Raw genomic sequence first — 13,406 nt, forward strand, 5'->3', positions numbered from 1 at the left:
TTTTCTCCGCACCCCTGCACATTGTTTCCATTCAAATAATTATCGAACTCCCTGATGAATGTCTCGACTGAACCAGTCTCCACCACACTTCCAGGCCGTGAATTTCAGGCTCGAACCACTCACTGTGTGAAGAAGTGTTTTTTCATGTCACATTTCAAACTTTGTTTCTCTCCACAGATGCTGCCACACCTGCTCAGTTTATCCAGAATGTTCCCTTTTATTTTAAATATAGGTTAAAGTTTAGGCTGAACGCTTTGAAAATATGCAATCTGTGTGGAACAATAACAGGAATGCAAAATTGAAGGAAACGTGCTGTCAAACTGCTTTGTCCAACAAACACTATTGGGTGTGTTAAAACCTCCCCCTGATAAACATTGAAAAGTCCAAAGTCATGTCTCTGGTCTCCGTCACAAAGCTCCATCCCTCACCACTGAACCCAATCCTTCTCCACATTCGGTATTGGGTTGAACTGGATTGTTTTCAGCCTGGGTGCCCTATTTAACCTGGATCAGAGCTTCAGACCACAAATCCTCACCATCACCAAAACCAGCTAAATCCACCATCACAACACCACCTCACTCCAGCCCCGCCTCAGTTCATGAACTCAAACCCTCATCAATCTCTTTACCACCTTTGGACTTGACCAGACCCTCCAATGCCAAGGAGGATCTCTGTGAAAAACAGAGAGACAATGCAAGATCAAGGGGACAATTTTAAAGGGAGTGTAAGAGCAGAGGGACCTGGGTGTAAATGTACATAAATCATTGAAGGTAGCAGGAGAGTTTCAGAAAGTGATGAATAAAGCAGACAGCATCCTGGGCTTAATTTATAGCCATGGTGTAGTCGCCACTGATGTATATATTAGGTGCTTTGTGGTAAGGTCCTGTACTACAGGTACGGGGGTAGTTCCCTGCTTGCTGGCTCGGCTCAGTAGGCGGAGTATAAATATGTGTGCTCCTCGTACAGGAGCCATTTCGCCAGCTGCTGTCGGAGGCCACACATCTTAGCGTAATAAAGCCTCGATTGCATCCAACTCTCGTCTTTGTGTAATTGATCGTACATCAATTTATTACACTAAAGTTTGCAGAAGATGGACCTCCGCATCAAGCCGGATCGCCTGCAGCTGGATCCGCAATCAGGCAACGCCAAAACGGATTTTGAATATTGGCTAGCCTGTTTCGAAGCTTGCATCAGGTCTGCACCAGACCCAATTCAGGAAGCTCAGAAGATTCAGATCCTGTACACTCGGCTGAGCTCCAACGTCTTTCCACTTATCCAGGACGCACCAACCTACGAAGATGCCATGGCGCTACTGAAGGAAAACTACGCTTAGCGGACTAACATGCTCTACGCCAGACACATCCTCTCCACTCATAGTCAACTTCATGGTGAGTCAGTGGAAGATCTCTGGCGTGCTCTAATTCCCCTAGTCAGCGACTGTGACTGTCAGGACGTCACGGCCACGGAACACTCGAACTTGCTCATGAGAGATGCTTTTGTTACGGGGATAGGGTCGGATTACATCCGCCAGTGCCTCTTAGAAAGGGCCACGCTCGACCTCGCAGCAACCAAAAAGGTAGCGCTCTCGCTGACGGTCGCTTCGTGCAACATCCAGGCCGACACCCCCGGCCGTGCGTCCCACCCCTCCTACGCATCGTGGACTCCGCAGACAACCGCCCCATTGGGGTCCCCACTCAGCCAACCCCACGCCTGCCGCGCGGCAGCCAACCAACCCCGGGGGCCCCAAATGTTACTTCTGTGGGCAGCCAAAACACCCCCGGCAAAGCTGCCTGGCCTGGGGCGCAAGAAGGGGCACTTCCCTGCGGTGTGCCAGGTCCGCGTGGTCGCCGCTTTTGTTCAAGACCCCCCCCCCACGTACGGCCAGTGGGCGCCGCCATCTTCCCCTCCCCGGACCACGTGCGGCCCGTGGGCACCGCCATCTTGTTCGATCCCCACAACTTGCGTCCCATGGGCGCCGCCATCTTGTCCTCCCCAGGATCATCAGGTGCCACCATCTTGTTTCCCCCACGACACGTGCGGCCCATGGCCGCCATCATACCAGGACCCATGCCCTCCGGGCACCCCATCGTCTGCCACCATCGACGACCAGCCGGGTCACGCCTCAGTCACGATTGACCAGTCCCGCCCTAGCAACGGCATCTACCAATGTGAAAATCGATGAGCATGAGATCTCCTGCCCCTGCCTGCTGGACTCCAGGAGCACCGAGAGCTTCATCCATCCCAATATGGTAAGGCACTGCTCCCTCGCGGTACACCCCACCAACCAGAGAATCTCCCTGGCCTCCAGGTCCCACTCCGTGGCAATCCGGGGGTACTGCATTGCCACTCTCGCTGTCCAGGGCGTGGAGTTCAGTGGCTTCTGCTTCTACATCCTCCCCAACCTCTGCGCTGCCTTGATATTCGGCCTGGACTTCCAGTACAACCTCCAGTGCCTAACATTGAAATTCGGCGGGCCCCTACCACCCCTTACTGTGTGCGGCTTCGCGACCCTGAAGGTCGACCCACCTTCCCTATTTGCAAACTTAATCCCAGATTGCAAACCCATCGCCACCAGGAGCAGACGGTACAGTGCCCAGGACAGGACCTTCATCAGGTCTGAAGTCCAGCGACTGCTTCGGGAAGGGATCATTGAGGCCAGCAACAGCCCCTGGAGAGCCCAAGTGGTAGTTGTGAAAACTGGGGAGAAACACAGAATGGTCGTGGACTACAGTCAGACCATCAATAGGTACACGCAGCTCGACGCGTACCCCCTCCCACGCATATCTGATATGGTCAATCAGATTGCACAGTACTGGGTCTTCTCAACTATTGTCCTAAAATCCGCCTACCACCAGCTCCCCATCCGTAAGGCGGACCGCTCATACACTGCCTTCGAGGGAGATGGCCGCCTTTACCACTTTCTTAGGGTTCCCTTTGGCGTCACCAACAGGGTCTTGGTTTTCCAATGGGAAATGGACGGAATGGTTGACCGGTACGGGCTGCGGGCCACTTTCCCTTACCTAGACAATGTCACCATCTGCGGCCACGATCAGCAGGACCATGACGCCAACCTTGCCAAATTTCTCCACACCGCCCCTCTCCTCAACCTAACTTAGAACAAGGAGAAGTGCGTGTTCTGCACGAACCGCTTAGCCATCCTCGGCTATGAGGTCCAGAACGGAGTTCTGGGGCCCGATCCTGACCGCATGCGCCCCTCATGGAACTCCCACTGCCCCAAGGCCCTCAAACGTTGCCTGGGGTTCTTTTCTTACTACGCCCAGTGGGTCCCAAATTATGCGGACAAAGCCCACCCACTCATTCAATTCACTCTTTTTCCCCTAACGGCCGAGGTTCACCAGGCCTTCAACCGAATTAAGGCTGATATCGCCAAGGCCGTGATGCACGCAGTCGACGAGAAAATATTCTTGAGAATGATTCCAGGAATGAGGAACTTTAGTGACATAGAAAGATTGGAGAGACTGTGACTATTTCCCTTGGAGAAGTGGTTGAGAGGAGATTTGATCGAGATGTTCAAAATCATGAAGGGTCTGGATAGAGTCAATTGGAAAAACCTCCCATTGGTGGAAAGATCGAAAAAGAGACGGCAGTGATTTAAAATAATTTGGATAAGATTCAATGGTGATGTGAAGAAAAAACTTTTAACACAGTGAGTGGTGGAGGCAGGTTCACACAGCGAGTGGTTAGGATCTGGAATGCACTGTCTGACAGTATGGTGGAGGCAGGTTCACACAGTGAGTGGTAAGGGTCTGGAATACACTGTCTGACAGTGTGGCGGAGGCAGATTCACACAGCAAGTGGTTAGGATAGGGAATACACTGTCTGACAATGAGGTGGATGCAGGTTCACACAGTGAGTTGTTAGAGTCTGGAATGCACTGTCTGACAGTGTAGTGGAGGCAGGTTCACACAGTGAGTTGTTAGAGTCTGGGCTGCACTGTCTGATAATGTGGTGGAGACAGGTTCACACAGCGAGTGGTTTAAAACCTGGAATGCACACGTCCAGCAGCGGATATGAGCAGAGGACATGCACTGGGAGATGCTCCGACCCGACCCGCTTTGCAAAGTGAATAATAGGCAGCGCTAGCCAAAAACAAATTTAAAGTGAAGACCAGGGGAAACATACAGCATCTTAACCTCGCCAAAAATAACAAAAACAAGAGAGGGGGAGCCAAATGTGCTCCTCAGACTCGGAGGCTTCGTTAGAGTCAGCAGGAGACAAAATGGCAGCGGTGGGCCCCTCCTCCCCCCAGGCGACTGCATGGCCATCAGTTGAAGACATCAGCCACATTGTGGCGGCTGAATTGAAAAAACACCACTGGGACCTGTCTGGAGAAATCAAAAGGGCAGTGGATGAGTCCCTAAGTCAAACCTCAAGTCTGTTGGAGGGGATGGATAAAGAAATGGATGCGAGGGATGACGCGGTCAAGAATATGGAGGTGACCCTCACTGAGCACAGTGAGCAGATCACTGTCTTCGGTCCTGGATGTGAATCAGTTTTTAAAGAATAAAGTAATTGGCCTGGAGAACAGATCTTGAAGGCAAAACATCCATCTCGTGGGTCTGCTGGAGGGAACATCCCACAGAATTCATAGCTGACATGCTATTTAAAATGGTGGACGAGAAGGTGCTTAAATCCCCCCCGGAGCTATATCCGCCTCATCATGCACTGCAACCAAGACCTTGTGCAGAGGAACCCCCTCGAGCGAGGATCTTGAGGTTCCATAACTTCAAAGTTAAAGAGCCGATCCTGCAATGGGCCAGGGAGCACCGCGACGTTAAATGGGGGGGAATCACTCGATCAGGCATTTCCAGGATCTTAGCACTGAATTAGCGAAGAAAAGAGCAACAATTATTGGGGCAAAATCTGTCCTATTCAAGAAGGGTATCCAGCTTGGCTACTTTACCTGGCTCTTCTTTGAGTTCGCGCAAAGGAAAGGATCCCTTCTTTGACTCCCCAGTCGAGGCAAACACTTTTTTTAAGAAACTTAATTTGAATTCTGTGTAAGTCTATTGCTATTGTTGTTTAAAAGTTAAATTGCTGTATGTTCGGAAGCTATCCATTGTTGTTTATTTAGCTGACTTATGCTATAAAATTATTGCTGTTCAAGTCTTCACTTTTTTTCTCATTATGCTAGTGTTATAATTGTTCTTATAGTGCGGTTATTACAACAGGATTGTTATATATCAAATTCTTGTTTGTGAAGAATGTTCATGGCGTTTCTCAACTTTTCATATGGGGTCAGTTGGAGAGCCTCTCAGCGAAAGCTAGAGATGGACCTAGAGAAGGGAAGTCGTAAGTGTGGGTATTCTGCAGCTCCCACTCGCAAATATCCGGCGAGGGCGAGCTTAGGTTTTCGGGTTAAAGAGTTTAGATTTGGTATAAATTTGATGACTTTGTTGGGAATTGCGGGGTTAGGGGGAGGGAGGGGGCATAGTTGGTAGTCTGACGTTATCCACTAATATATACTTGTCCGGCCTGAGGACCGGAACAGGTCGCGGTATTGGTGGATCTCCACGCTGTGGCGTAACAAAGTTTCATGCCTGCTGAACTACCGATGTAATGGCTGACCATGGTGAGAGAGGCGGTAGAGGTTTTCCTCTCCGCCTTATAACCTAGAACGTTAGGAGTTTGAATAGACCTGGGAAGCAGGCAAGGATGTTTGCACATTTGAAGGGTCTTCTAGACCTGGGTGTTGTGTTCTGTTGCTCATTTTAGCCTCAGTTTAATTGCTCTTGTTCTGTCACCTTTGCTCTTGAGTCGCCAGGTATCTTTCTGATACCGCCACGTGGTTCAAATCTGAGTAATGATCAATAATCCAACACGCCGCTTAGTAAGAGTGAAATCAACGCACATTTATTATGTACAGCAATCAATACTTATACATTAATTCTACTTCTAAGCTACTTCCTACAACTAACAGGCCAATACTTAACTTTGGAAATGGCCCACCAGGTCAGGGAAACAAATAGCCTTTCGTATGGGTTCTGAGCCTGCGGGATTCAAAGCTGGTACAGGTCGATAGCCAGGAGTGCCTATCTCGTAGCGAGCGTTGGAGTAAGACTTACTGTTTCTTGCGGCTGTTGTAGAAGGTCTGCAGAAGGGTCTCGAAGGGTGCGGAGAGGAGAAGAAGGGTGCAGCCGGGAGAAGAAGGGTCGATTTGAACTTGGCCCCTATTCTTATAGTCCCCAGGGGCTTCCCGCCTCTCAGGGCGGACCTTGTACTTGGTCCCAATCACTTGGTTCGATATTCTCCAATGCTGGAGCGATTCCTTGATCGAGGGGTGGTCGTTTACCTCTCTTTGTGTCAGCTCCTGTTGGTGCTGAAAGGTCTGGGTCGGCTTTGTGTTACTAATTTGTAGCATATTGTTCCCGGGGATTGCTGATTAATATGCAGATGGCTGGGGTGTTGTTATGTTGATGGCTGCAGGTATCGATTCGGTCTGGCTTCCCCAGAGGTGATTACACTGTTTTACCTGCAGCTGTCTGTTTGAGTCCTGTTGGCTGATTTTCCCATCAGCCTCTTCCGTTCACCATTTTAAATCGGGGTTTGGCCATTCTAATCGGGAGTTAGCCATTTTAAGCGGCTACAGTTCCTACTGGAGACCCATTTGCGGATGAAGGACCAGATGAGGCTTCACAAAAATTGGGCGAGACAAGTCTTTCACTCAGGCTTTAATGGCAAGGCCAGGGGCACGGCAATGTTAACCCACAAAAAAATACAGTTTACTTCCTAGTGGATTATGGATGATCTCAATGGTCACTATATTATTGTCTGTGGGTCGCTGGAGAACACTCCGGTTATTTTGGTGAATATTTATACCCCTAATTGGGACAACCCAAGCTTCATAAACTCCCTGGTGAACACCCTCCCCAATTTAGATTCACATTGGATGATCTGGGAGATTTAAACTGTGTCTTGAACCCTAAAATGGACCGATCCATGTCCAAATCCCGGCCCAAACTGGGAAGTCTGGAGCATTTGTGTCTTATCATGGATAGGATTGGAGGGGTTGGCCGTGGCGTTTTCTGCATCAAAACAGTCAAGAACTTTTTTTTTTTGCATGTTCACTGTGCATACTCCCAAATTTTTGTTGTTGATAAATCTCTCCTCCCCTCAGTGAGAACAACTGCATACTCGGCAATTGTCACCTCGGACCATGCCCCTCATCTTGTTGAATGTTGCTTTGATTCTGGCTCTCCTGAGTGCCCGTTCTGGAGACTAGACACCACCTTATTGTATGACAAATTTTGATAGCGATCGTCTGCTGCTATAGGAGACTTTATCAAACCCAACAAAACACAGTCAATTTCTCTATCAACGCTATGGGAAACCTTAAAGGCCATCATAAGTGGAAAATTATCTCTCATAAAGCTCACATTGTCAAAAAGGAGAGGGAGGAACAACAAAGGCTGGTGGACTCTGTGATGACATGCATAAGCAATCATATAATTACTAATAGGTACAGCAGGTGTTAGTAGAGAACAACCACGTGACACTGTTCTCTCTCTCACCACGTGACACTGTTCTCTCTCTCACCACGTGACACTGTTCTCTCTCTCACCACGTGACACTGTTCTCTCTCTCACCACGTGACACTGTTCTCTCTCTCACCACGTGACACTGTTCTCTCTCTCACCACGTGACACTGTTCTCTCTCTCACCACGTGACACTGTTCTCTCTCTCACCACGTGACACTGTTCTCTCTCTCACCACGTGACACTGTTCTCTCTCTCACCACGTGACACTGTTCTCTCTCTCACCACGTGACACTGTTCTCTCTCTCACCACGTGACACTGTTCTCTCTCTCACCACGTGACACTGTTCTCTCTCTCACCACGTAACACTGTTCTCTCTCTCACCACGTGACACTGTTCTCTCTCTCACCACGTGACACTGTTCTCTCTCTCACCACGTGACACTGTTCTCTCTCTCACCACGTGACACTGTTCTCTCTCTCACCACGTGACACTGTTCTCTCTCTCACCACGTGACACTGTTCTCTCTCTCACCACGTGACACTGTTCGCTCTCTCACCACGTGACACTGTTCGCTCTCTCACCACGTGACACTGTTATCTCAGGAAGTCTGGAGATAGTCATTATAGTGGATAGTCGCATTTGTAGTAGCTCTTAGATAATTTATAATTGTAATATAATAGTTAGTAGATTTTGATAGTTTTCTCATTGTTATCTGACCCACATTAATGTTTAACAATAAACATTCAACTAGTCACGAACTCGACGTTCTCCAGCCCACTAATTCCATTTGGCCAAGGACCAGAATGTAACGGACTCCATCTTGAAATTTTACTGCCAATATTCTGCTGCCCAACACCGGAATTACTGATGTACAGAAAATACTTGGAATTGCAATTTGAATTGATCTCCAAGAACAAAGTGGTCCATCAGTTACGACGTCCTAGGGGCACCTTTCATGAACATCGGGCGATGACGGGCCATCTTCTTACACATCAACTCAAGAAGCAGGCAGCTTCCTGAGAAATTCCTCAGATTCGGCACAGAGAAGGTAATCTAGTCTCAGCCCCTCTCCAGGTAAATGCAGCTTTCAGTATGTTTTACCGTGAGCTATATGAGCCAGAGCCTCCTCCAGATACTTCAGACATGATGAGGTTTTGTAGATGGTTTCCACATCCCGACGATTGAGGAAGGCAGGAATCGGGAACTGGAATCCCCCTTTCACCCAGAAGAAATACAGAAATGTATTGGACGACTGCAATCTGGAAAAGCCCCTGGTTCTGACGGCTTCCCACCCAAATTTTATAAGAGGTTCTCAGAGCAACTAATACATTTACTATTGGACATGCTCAATGATTCACTGTCTAGGGATCATTACCTCCGTCCTTGACCCAAACCACAATCTCGGTGCTCCTGAAAGAGGGTAAGAACACAGTGCAGTGCGGGTCACACCGACCCATTTCACTCCTTAACACTGATGTGAAGATACTGGCAAAAGTCCTGGCAACCCGGATGGAGCCATATCTTCCAGATATAATATCGGAGGATCAGACAGGCTTTATCAAAGGTAGACAGTTCTTGGCCAATGTCCGACATCTCTTGAACATTGTCCTAGCCCCTTCACCATCATCTGCACAAATATGACCTCCTCCGAATACTTTCCATTAGGCAGGGGCACTGAACAGGGCTGCCCCCTTTCTCCATTGCTCTTTGCAATGACAAATTAACCGCTGACGATAGCATTGTCATCAGAGGGATGGAGGGGAATACACTGGGAGGGGGATGCGCACCGGATCTCACTATACTAGATAAACTACTTTTATATATTACGGATCCGGTCTCCTCAATAGAAAACATCATGAAGATACTCACGAGATTTGGCACATTCTCAGGTTATAAATTAAACATCAGTAAAAGTGAGTGTTTCCAGTGAACTCCATGGTCAGAGGGGCTCAGCTTGGATTATTGCCGTTCCGCCTCTCGCCCTCTAATTATCGATATCTGGGGATCCGCATGGCCCATAACTGTGCCTTACTCCAAAAACGGAACTTCTCAAGCCTCATCAGCAAGATCAAAATGGACATACAGAGGTGGAATAACCTCCCCCCGACTCGAGCGGGCAGGATCCGAACTGTTAAGGCGAATGTGCTTCCTAGATTTTTCTTCTTATTTCAAAGAATGCCCATTCTTTTACCCAAACTATTTTTTATTATGGTTAACAAATTAATATTGGTGTTTGTCTGGGCAGGTAAGATTCCCAGAGTCCGCAGCTTCAGAGATATATGGTCAGTATTTTCCAGCCGTTCTCACCGACAGATTCTTCCAGTGAACCCGCGCCATAAGTCTCCCAGCAGCGGGGGCTGCATAGAACAGGAACCCCCGTTGACAGCGACAGGATGGTTTGATTCCACCGCCAGCCAATAGTGTGTGCCTCCGCGAAACACGCTGCGGGGGTTTGGAAAATCCTGCCCATGGTTACAACGTGACAAATATTAAAAATGTAATATCCCGGAGCATATAATATTTTGAAAAGACAAGCAGAATGGAAAAGGAGGTGGAAGAGCAGCCCTGAATGGTGACGGTGGATAAATCACCTGGACCGGATGGACTACACCCCAGGATTCTAAAAGAGATAGCTGAGGAGATTGTGGAGGCATTGGTGGTGATCTTTCAGCAATCACTGAAGGCAGGGAGGGTCCCAGAGGACTGGAAAGTGGCTAATGTAACACCGCTGTTTAAGAAGGGAGGGAGGCAGAAGACGGGAAATTATAGGCCGGTTAGTTTGACTTTGATCATTGGGAAGATTTTAGAGTCCATTATTAAAGATGAGATCATGGAGTACTTGGAAGTGCATGGCAAAATAGGACTGAGTCAGCATGGATTTGTCAAAGGGATGTCGTGTCTGACAAATCTGTTAGCGTTCTTTGAGGAGAGCAGGGATGTATTCCTGAGACTGTATAAGGCTTTGGTCAGACCCCGTTTGGGGTATTGTGAACAGTTGTGGGCTCCTTATCTGGGGAAGGACATACTGGCCTTGAAAAGGATCCAGAGGAGGTTCACAAGAATGATCCCTGGATGAAGAGCTTGTCATATGAGGAACGGTTGAGAACTCTGGGTCTGTACTCATTGGAATTTAGAAGGATGAGGGGGGGATCTTGTTGAAATTACAGGATACTGCGAGGACTGGATAGAGTGGACGTGGAAATGATGTTTATACTTGTAGGAAAAATTAGAACCAGAGGACACAATCTCAGACTAAAGAGATGATCCTTTAAAACATAGATGAGGAGGAATTTCTTCAGCCAGTGGTTGGTGAATCTGTGGAACTCTTTGTATCAGAAGGCTGTGGAGGCTAAAACAATGAGTGTCTTTAAGACAGAGATAGATCGGTTCTTCATTAATAAGAGGATCAGGGGTTATGGGGAGAAGGCAGGAGAATGGGGATGAGAAAATATCAGCCATGATTGAATGGCGGAGCAGACTCGATGGGCCGAGTGGCCTAATTCTGCTCCTATGTCTTATGTTCTTGTGGACATAAAGGCAGTTGTGAGAAATGAATACGGCTCAGAGGTCAGGAGTCTGTAGATCAGGAATCACAAGGACCAGGCAACAACTGCGGGATTAATTTATTCCCCGTTATGGTAGTTTTTCCATTGGACAAAGAATTTGTTGCTCTGAGAACCTCTTATAAAATTTGGGTGGGGAGCCGTCAGTTCTTGGAGAATATTACAAGATCTGAGTATTTTGCCTTTCTACTACACTCTCTGTTGAAGTGGTACAGATAAAGCTAGATCAGTAATGGCTGCCTGTGGACGAACGTGTTAGTTTAACCCAGTTCATTACACAATATAAAGAAGACGATGAAGCTCTTTTTTACAATTCATTTGAGAAATTAGGATTGAAGAACAATGTGATGCAATTTTTTAAACGTTTACTTTGTGGAAGTTTGAGCAATTTGAAAGATTTCTGCATGTGTGCATAAGGTGTTCCGGCACAGTGAGTTATCATGATACATAAAGGTTTTGTTCACCATGTTGGGTCAGATGCTTTTTGAGGTGGTGTCTAACCAATGCTGCTTGTGAGGCTTCCCAGATGCTACGGATTATTCTGAAATGAATAAGATTCTGGAATCATGGCACAACTAAGAATGATTGGATTGGATTTCTCTTATTGTCACGTGTACCGAGGTACAGTGAAAAGTATTGTTCTGGGTACAGTCAAGGCAGATCATTACATTTGTGAAAAATACATAAGGCATACATAAATACACAATGTAAATACATAGACACAGGCATTGGGTGAAGCATGAGGAGTGCAGTACTACCCAGTAGAGAAGATGTTTGAAGAGATCAGGTCAGTCCATACAAGGGTCATTTAGAAGTCTGGTAACAGCGGGGAAGAAGCTGTTTTTGAATCTGTTAGTGCGTGTTCTCCGACTTTTGTATTTCCTGCCCGATAGAAGAAATTGGAACAGTGGACGGGGTGAGAGGGGTCTTTGATTATACTGTCCGCTTTCAAAGGCAGGAGGTGGCGACAGAGTAAATGGATGGGAGGCAGGCTTGCGTGATGGACTGGGCTGTGTTCACGACTCTCTGTAGTTTCTTACTGTCTTGGGCCGAGCAGTTGCCATACCAAGCCTTGATGCAGCCAGATAGGATGCTTTCTATGGTGCATCTGAAAAAATTGGTAAGAGTCAATGTGGACACGCCAAATTTCCTTCGTTTCCTGAGGAAGTATAGGCGCTGTTGTGCTTTCTTGGTAATAGGTGGACCAGGCCAGATTGTTGGTAATGTCTACACCTAGGAATTTGAAGCTGTCAACCATCTCCACCTCAACACCATTGATGGAGATAGGGGTGTGTGCGACACTTCGCTTCCTGAAGTCAATACCAGCTCTTTAGTTTTGCTGACATTGAGGGAGAGATTGTTGTCATTACATCATGCCACTTGGTTCGCTATCTCCCTCCTGTACTTTGACTCATCATGGTCATGTCATCAGCAAACTTTCAGATGGAGTTGGAGCCATATTTTGCCACACAGTCCTATGTGTACAGAGAGTATAGTAGGGAGCTAAATACGCAGCCTTGCAGGGTACCGGTATTGAGGAGTATCATGGAGATCATACTGTTATTTATTCTGACTGATTGAGGTCTATGGGTCAGGGAGTTGAGGATCCAGTTGCAGAGGGAGGAACCAAGTCCTAGGCTTTGGAGTTTAGATATGAGCTTGGCTGGGATTATGATGTTGAAGATGGATCTGTAGTCAATGAATATGAGTCTGATATAGGAGTCCATGTTGTCGAGATGCTCCAAGGATAAGCGTAGGGCAGGGAACTAGCGTCTGCTGTGTACCGGTTGTGGAAGTATGCAAATTGCAGTAGATTAAGGCATTCTGGGTGTATGGAGTTGATGTGCCTTATGACCAACCTCTCGAAGCACTTCATAATGATCGATGTCAAGGCTCCGGACCGTAGTTGGTGAGGCACATTGCCTGGATATTCTTTGGCACCGGTTTGATGGTGATCTTCTTGAAGCAGGTGGGAACCTCGGAATGGAGTAGGGAGGGGTTAAAGATGTCTGGGAACACACCCGCCAGTTGGTCCACGCAGGATCTGAGTGCATGACCAGGGACTCCATCAGGACCCGTTGCTTTCCGACGTTTCATTTTCAGTAAGACCAATTTTACTTTGGAGGCTGTGACAGTCGGTATGGGTGTGACCGAGGCTGTTTGGGCAATTGTCAACGGTTTGTTGGTTTCCTGCTTGAAATGAGCGCAGAATGCATTGAGTTCATCAAGGAGGGGTGCGCTGTCGGCTTTGCTTTGTAGTCCGTTATGTTGTTTAAGCCTTGACACAACCGACAAGCGTCCGTGTCATTAGTCTGTGACTAGCTTAGTCTGATATTATCTCT

Source organism: Scyliorhinus torazame, chromosome 14, assembly GCF_047496885.1.
Source record: "Scyliorhinus torazame isolate Kashiwa2021f chromosome 14, sScyTor2.1, whole genome shotgun sequence".
In the NCBI taxonomy this organism is placed as follows: domain Eukaryota; kingdom Metazoa; phylum Chordata; class Chondrichthyes; order Carcharhiniformes; family Scyliorhinidae; genus Scyliorhinus; species Scyliorhinus torazame.